Genomic DNA, 7,722 nt, shown 5'->3' with positions numbered 1-7,722 from the left:
TCCCTGGTTGATCCTGCCAGTAGTTATATGCTTGTCTCAAAGATTAAGCCATGCATGTCTCAGTGCAAGCCGTATTAAGGCGATACCGCGAATGGCTCAATATATCAGTTTTGGTTCCTTAGATCTTACTCAGTTACTTGGATAACTGTGGTAATTCTAGAGCTAATACATGCAATCAGAACTCTGACCAGTGATGGGATGAGTGCTTTTATTAGATCAAAACCAATCGACGGAGGGCGTCTCGTCCGAAGTCGTTAATTTTGATGAATCTGGATAACTTTTGCCGATCGCATGGTCCAGTACCGGCGACGCATCTTTCAAATGTCTGCCTTATCAACTTTCGATGGTAGTTTCTGCGACTACCATGGTTGTCACGGGTAACGGGGAATCAGGGTTCGATTCCGGAGAGGGAGCCTGAGAAACGGCTACCACATCCAAGGAAGGCAGCAGGCGCGCAAATTACCCACTCCCGGCACGGGGAGGTAGTGACGAAAAATAACGATACGGGACTCTTTCGAGGCCTCGTAATCGGAATGAGTACACTTTAAATATTTTAACGAGGAACAATTGGAGGGCAAGTCTGGTGCCAGCAGCCGCGGTAATTCCAGCTCCAATAGCGTATACTAAAATTGTTGCGGTTAAAAAGCTCGTAGTTGCATTTGTGCGCCGCGCTGTCGGTGCACCGCATCCGCGGTGATACTGACACGTTTGCGGAGCATATCGTCGGTGAGCCGGCGGTAAAACGCCGGTTCAATATCAAAATCCTATCGCGGTGCTCTTCGGTGAGTGTCGAGGTGGGCCGACAATTTTACTTTGAACAAATTAGAGTGCTCAAAGCGGGCTCAAAATGCCGCTTGAATATTTCGTGCATGGAATAATAGAATATGATCTCGGTTCTATTTTGTTGGTTTTCAGAACTCCGAGGTAATGATTAATAGGGATAACTGGGGGCATTCGTATTGCGACGTTAGAGGTGAAATTCTTGGATCGTCGCAAGACGAACATCAGCGAAAGCATTTGCCAAAGGTGTTTTCATCAATCAAGAACGAAAGTTAGAGGTTCGAAGGCGATTAGATACCGCCCTAGTTCTAACCGTAAATATGTCATCTAGCGATCCGCCGACGTTACTACAATGGCTCGGCGGGCAGCTTCCGGGAAACCAAAGATTTTGGACTCCGGGGGGAGTATGGTTGCAAAGCTGAAACTTAAAGGAATTGACGGAAGGGCACCACCAGGAGTGGAGCCTGCGGCTTAATTTGACTCAACACGGGAAATCTCACCAGGCCCGGACACCGGAAGGATTGACAGATTAATAGCTCTTTCTTGATTCGGTGGGTGGTGGTGCATGGCCGTTCTTAGTTGGTGGAGCGATTTGTCTGGTTAATTCCGGTAACGAACGAGACTCTAGCCTGCTAAATAGGCGTCGTCATTTAGGTGTGCCCGATTTCGGTCGAGCAACTCACTGGCGGCGTATTAAAATTCTTCTTAGAGGGACCGGCGGCTTCGAGCCGCACGAGATTGAGCAATAACAGGTCTGTGATGCCCTTAGATGTCCTGGGCCGCACGCGCGCTACACTGAAGGAATCAGCATGTTCTCCCTGGCCTAGAGGCCCGGGCAACCCGTTGAAACTCCTTCGTGCTGGGGATTGGGGTTTGCAATTATCCCCCATAAACGAGGAATTCCTAGTAAGCGCGAGTCATAAGCTCGCGTTGATTACGTCCCTGCCCTTTGTACACACCGCCCGTCGCTACTACCGATTGAATGATTTAGTGAGGTCTTCGGACCGACACGCGGTGGCTTCACGGCCGTCGGCGTTGCTGGGAAGTTGACCAAACTTGATCATTTAGAGGAAGTAAAAGTCGTAACAAGGTTTCCGTAGGGGAACCTGCGGAAGGATCATTAACGTACGTTTATCTATCTCGAATTCTGTTTCGTCTCTGTGCGGATCGAGCTCTTCTCTGTATACGAGCGAGATAAACAGTGCAGCACGAAAGAGCAATGAGAGTGCCGATATACGACGATATAATAAAACAATAACAATAACAACAACCAAAAAGAATCATAATACGAAAAAATGCGAATTCGATCGGTGGATCGCATTATCGTTTCTCCGACGACGACGACGACTACGTCGTCTTCGTCTAGGCGTTCGTTGATATACGAGTCGTCATCGCCTTCGACGTTAGTATCATCACGTATGAAAATAACGATATTCGCAAAAAAATATATAAATAAAATACGTATCGCTGAAGCGTCGTCATCGAATCGATATACGTATATATATATAAAACGTAGTATTATAAAAAGAGATACGAATATAACGATCGTCGTAAGACGTATGTAATCGTGTACTTTCAATTCGAATGTGGACGTCGTATGTACGCGGCGAACGTAACTAGCGAGAACGCTAGCTAACGAACATCGAAGTTGCACGCGTGCAGTCTTCACTCGTCGTTACCGTAGTCGTCTTCGTTATGTTATACCTGTGTACGTAGACCGGCAAGAATCCGCGCCGCGAGTCACATGTATAATATATATACGACACTGTATACGTTTCGAGTTCAAGACTCTCGTCGCTCTTCGTTTTCGTTTTCGTCTTTCGTTCTTCGTCTACGTCTACGTCTACGTCTACGTTACGCGTCGTCGTCTCCGTTCGATTACGAGTCTCGTCATCGTTTACATCGATCGGTCGTTATGTGAGTGTCGATTTGAATTCGTTTTTGAATTTAATATGATATCGATCCGTGGTGACGTCGATGTGTTTTCGTGTTTTGTGTTTTATGCGTTATATCATATTTTCATAGAGGCCTCGTGCTTTCGATCGATACGTGCGATGATGCGTTTCACACGCTCTCCTAGACGATGATACGATGATCGACGATCAGTCAGTCAGTCGATCGGTCAGTCGGCGGGGATACGAGAAGCGTCCGCTGAAAGTTTCGTTTGTTTTTTTCGTAAAATGAAATAAAACAAAATGCGGTTCGGCGTTCGTATGTCGTTCGGATGCGAGACGACGATTCCGAATATAATAAAAACGGGGTCGTTCAACGCGTCCCTTCTGATGTTTCGACGTCGGTTTCTCGAGGAAAGCACGATGTTGTCGTCTTTCGATAGCGCATCGTCATCTTCAAATAACGTATATTTTTTTTTAATTTTTTTTTTTTAATATTTTTTTTTTTTTTTATTTTTATTTATATACTGAAAAGAAATAAAAAAAGAAAAAAAAAAAAAAATTAAACAAACTAATATCACGGGCGTGTATAGAATCGCTTCAGTGATCGTAGAAACTAATCATCATGAAAATAAACAATTACCCTGGACGGTGGATCACTTGGCTCGCGGGTCGATGAAGAACGCAGTTAACTGCGCGTCATAGTGTGAACTGCAGGACACATTTGAACATCGACATTTCGAACGCACATTGCGGTCCGTGGAGAAACATCCAGGACCACTCCTGTCTGAGGGCCGGCTGTATAAAAATATATACCACACTGTTCAATGTTTAATGTGTATATAGTTTTTCGTAATGTTAAACTTTTATACGTTATTCTCGAACACATGACGGTATCCGTTTTAGAGTTCGTTCGTATTCGTATTCGTATACGAACCGACTCTCTCTCGGTCCGTTCAAATATTTCAATACGACGTGTATGTATGTTTATGTACCATGCGTGTTCGTGTATATTACAAAATTTTTGTATTTATATACGGTTCGTGTGTACGTTTACGTCACGGAGTTTCGTTATGCGCGATGTGTGAGAGACCGAGAGCGTCGCTCGCTCTACCGATTCGTACGTCTACGTCGTCTACGTCGTCTACGTCGTCGTCGTCGTCGTCGTCGTCGTCTTCGTCGATCGGTCTAGTCGAGAGCGCGCCCCCATCTCCGACCTTTCGATCGTCGTTCTATCGTTCGATCAAAGAGGGTAATCGGATATATGAGGGCCGATCTCTTCTAGTCTAGTGAGAGAGCGAGAGTTCGTACGTTTCTCGTTATCGAACATCGATCGAACGTATATCGATAAAACAGCTCCGTTTTCGTTACGACGTATACACATAAAGCGCGCATTGCGTACGTGATGACATGTAAACGTCGTATTCGTTTTCGAGGCGTGTCGTGTCGTGTCGTGTCGCGTCGTGTCGTCTCTCGTGTCTGTGTTATCATTATATACACAGACGGCGGGGTGGCGAACGAACGAACGCGCGCACGTGCGTGCACGCGCGATAACGAATAGTAGGCGGACTCGACGTCCGAAGAGCGCGTCGACGCCGACGTCGGAACGGACGGATGATGATGAAGATCTCGTCTCGTCTCGTCTCGTCTCGACGAAAGCGGCGCCGTCGCGTTGACGGATATCGCGTCTGCCTCGTTTTTTTTTTATCGTTGGCCTCAGATCAGGGAGGATCACCCGCCGAATTTAAGCATATTAGTAAGCGGAGGAAAAGAAACTAACCAGGATTTCCTTAGTAGCGGCGAGCGAACAGGAAATAGCCCAGCACTGAATCCCGCGGTTGTAACGATCGCGGGAGATGTGGTGTTCGGGAGGTATCGCTTTCTCGTCGTCGCCACTCCTGTCCAAGTTCGTCTTGAACGGGGCCGTTTTCCCGTAGAGGGTGCCAGGCCCGTAGCGACGGAGCGAGACGGCGAGAGGTACGCTCCTCAGAGTCGGGTTGCTTGAGAGTGCAGCCCTAAGTGGGTGGTAAACTCCATCTAAGGCTAAATATTACCGCGAGACCGATAGCGAACAAGTACCGTGAGGGAAAGTTGAAAAGAACTTTGAAGAGAGAGTTCAAGAGTACGTGAAACCGTTCAGGGGTAAACCTGCGAAACTCGAATGAACGAACGGAGAGATTCATCGTCATTCGACGGCGTACGGGCGCGCGCCTCGATGTCGCGCATACGTGTCCCCTAGCGGGTTCGTCGTGTGTGACACGGGTCGCGTCCGTCGACGTTCGTCGACGGCGTGCACTTCTCTCTCAGTAATACATCGCGACCCGTTCGATGTCGGTCTAAGCGCCGTTCGGGAGTCCAGTCGTGTTCGTGTTCGCGCACGCACTATTGGACCGTGACGGTGGCCGACCGGCCGTCGGACGGTAGTACAAAATCGTACATATAATACGAATCGCGCACGCGTCTCACGCGCGTCCGGCCCGACGCAAGCGAACGTCGTCCGTCGATTTCCTGCCCGAGTGCGGACGTCGACGCGGCGTTGCTGTCGTCGCTGCCGTGTTTTGTCTCGGACTGTGCGCGTATCCGTCTGCGATGATTCATTTTCGGGCACTCGCAGGACCCGTCTTGAAACACGGACCAAGGAGTCTAGCATGTGTGCGAGTCATTGAGATATTTAAAACATAAAACTGAAAGGCGCAACGAAAGTGAAGGCGCGCGCGCGCTAAACACGCGCGCACGCTCAGGGAGGATGGAGCTTCGGTCTCGATCGATCTCTCGCACTCCCGAGGCGTCTCGTTTCCAATCCGTGAATGCAGGCGCGCTCTGAGCACAGATGCTGGGACCCGAAAGATGGTGAACTATGCCTGGTCAGGTCGAAGTCAGGGGAAACCCTGATGGAGGACCGTAGCGATTCTGACGTGCAAATCGATCGTCGGAACTGGGTATAGGGGCGAAAGACTAATCGAACCATCTAGTAGCTGGTTCCGTCCGAAGTTTCCCTCAGGATAGCTGGCGTCGATAATTAACAGTCCCATCCGGTAAAGCGAATGATTAGAGGCATTGGGGCCGAAACGACCTCAACCTATTCTCAAACTTTAAATGGGTGAGAACTCCGGCTTACTCGAACGATGAAGCCGGAGATCTGATGACGGTGCCAAGTGGGCCAATTTTGGTAAGCAGAACTGGCGCTGTGGGATGAACCAAACGTAGTGTTAAGGCGCCTAAAAAACGCTCATGGGACACCATGAAAGGCGTTGGTCGCTCATGACAGCAGGACGGTGGCCATGGAAGTCGGAATCCGCTAAGGAGTGTGCAACGACTCACCTGCCGAAGCAACCAGCCCTGAAAATGGATGGCGCTGAAGCGTTTTGCCTATACACTACCGTTACGGGCACGTGCGACGTTGTACGTTTGCGTCATTATGCCGTAACGAGTAGGACGTGCGCGGCGGAGTGCGCAGAAGGGTCTGGGCGTGAGCCCGCTTGGAGCCTCCGTCGGTGCAGATCTTGGTGGTAGTAGCAAATACTCCAGCGAGGCCCTGGAGGACTGACGTGGAGAAGGGTTTCGCGTGAACAGTAGTTGCTCGCGAGTCAGTCGATCCTAAGCTCAAGGAGAGATCTTATGTCGATGTGGCGTGTTTTTTTTTTTATATATATATATATAAACTGAATAACGCCCTTCGAGCGAAAGGGAATCCGGTTCCTATTCCGGAACCCGGCAGCGGAACCGTTTCAATAATCGTTCCCTCGTTTCAAAGCGAGTGTTCGACGGGGTAACCCAAAGTGGCCTGAAGACGCCGCCGAGGGGTCCGGGAAGAGTTTTCTTTTCTGCCTGAGCGTTCGAGTTCCATGGAATCCTATAGAAGGGAGATATGGTTCGGAACGCGAAGAGCACCGCATTTGCGGCGGTGTCCGGATACTCTCTGCGGACCTTGAAAATTCAGGTGAGGGATGTACGTGGAGATGTCGCGCCGGTTCGTACCCATATCCGCAGCAGGTCTCCAAGGTGAAGAGCCTCTAGTCGATAGAATAATGTAGGTAAGGGAAGTCGGCAAATTGGATCCGTAACTTCGGAATAAGGATTGGCTCTGAGGACCGGGGCGTGTCGGGTTTGGACGGGAAGCGGATGCGGCCGGTGCCGGGCCTGGTCGAAGCTCGTTCGTCTCTCGGGACGTTCGTGCGGAATCCGGACCCGCGTTCCGGCCTTCCGCGGATCTTCCTAGCCGTAAGGCCGCGTCGGTTTCGTCTCGTGCGCGATCGGCGCGGTTCTGTACGACCGCCGTTCAACGGTCAGCTCAGAACTGGCACGGACAAGGGGAATCCGACTGTCTAATTAAAACAAAGCATTGCGATGGCCCTCGCGGGTGTTGACGCAATGTGATTTCTGCCCAGTGCTCTGAATGTCAACGTGAAGAAATTCAAGCAAGCGCGGGTAAACGGCGGGAGTAACTATGACTCTCTTAAGTAAGCAAACCTGCGGTATTGGCCCATGGCGGTTGTGTCTGCACACATATGAAAATATGTGGGCAACCTTGACTGATCAATGTGGCATTGTCTTGGTGGAATGCTCACACCCCTAACGGGGAAGATGTTGTCTTAGATACTCACGGGTTGGTCGTAGCACGAATTTCCGAGCCCGCCGGCTAGCTTCGGGGATGCGAAGAATGCGCGGCCAGCCCGTCAAAGGGGAAGAGTGACTTGTCACGACGCCCAACTCCTATCCACAGCCTGCCCGTGGCGCCGCTGCCAAGCTGATGTGGGAGGGGGGGATCCGCACCTAAATTAGGCAGCCCGATAGTAGCCGTTGCGGTGCTGCATGCCTCGTTGGTGCAAATATCCTAATCCACTCGTCGACGAGGCCACAAGCGCTATTCCATTGCGGTCTCCACCATCGCCGATACGGTCCTCACGGATACGTCTGCGGTGGTGGAGACCGGAATCAGGCTTGACCCTGGATTCTCTTTGAGTGGTGCGACAGCCTTCCATCTTAAGGTTGTAATCCAGGTGGTGACTGCGAGGTGAGATTCCTCGCAGTAGTCCCGATGGTTGGTCTC

The 7,722-nt window shown here is 50.2% G+C and overlaps 2 non-coding genes across 2 annotated transcripts; both read left to right on the top strand.

Annotated features, from left to right (window-relative positions):
- LOC126778651 (small subunit ribosomal RNA) lies at positions 1 to 1,903 on the top strand. Its single transcript, XR_007670198.1, has one exon. It is a non-coding gene; the product is annotated as a small subunit ribosomal RNA (ribosomal RNA).
- Positions 1,904 to 3,312: 1,409 nt separating this feature from the next.
- LOC126778641 (5.8S ribosomal RNA) lies at positions 3,313 to 3,469 on the top strand. The gene has a single exon (XR_007670190.1). It is a non-coding gene; the product is annotated as a 5.8S ribosomal RNA (ribosomal RNA).
- The last annotated feature ends 4,253 nt before the right edge of the window (positions 3,470 to 7,722 follow it).

Source organism: Nymphalis io, chromosome 26 (assembly GCF_905147045.1).
Source record: "Nymphalis io chromosome 26, ilAglIoxx1.1, whole genome shotgun sequence".
NCBI classification, from domain to species: Eukaryota; Metazoa; Arthropoda; class Insecta; order Lepidoptera; family Nymphalidae; genus Nymphalis; species Nymphalis io.
The sequence above is the reverse complement of the archived record's forward strand: the minus strand, read 5'-3'. Positions and strand labels throughout refer to the sequence as shown.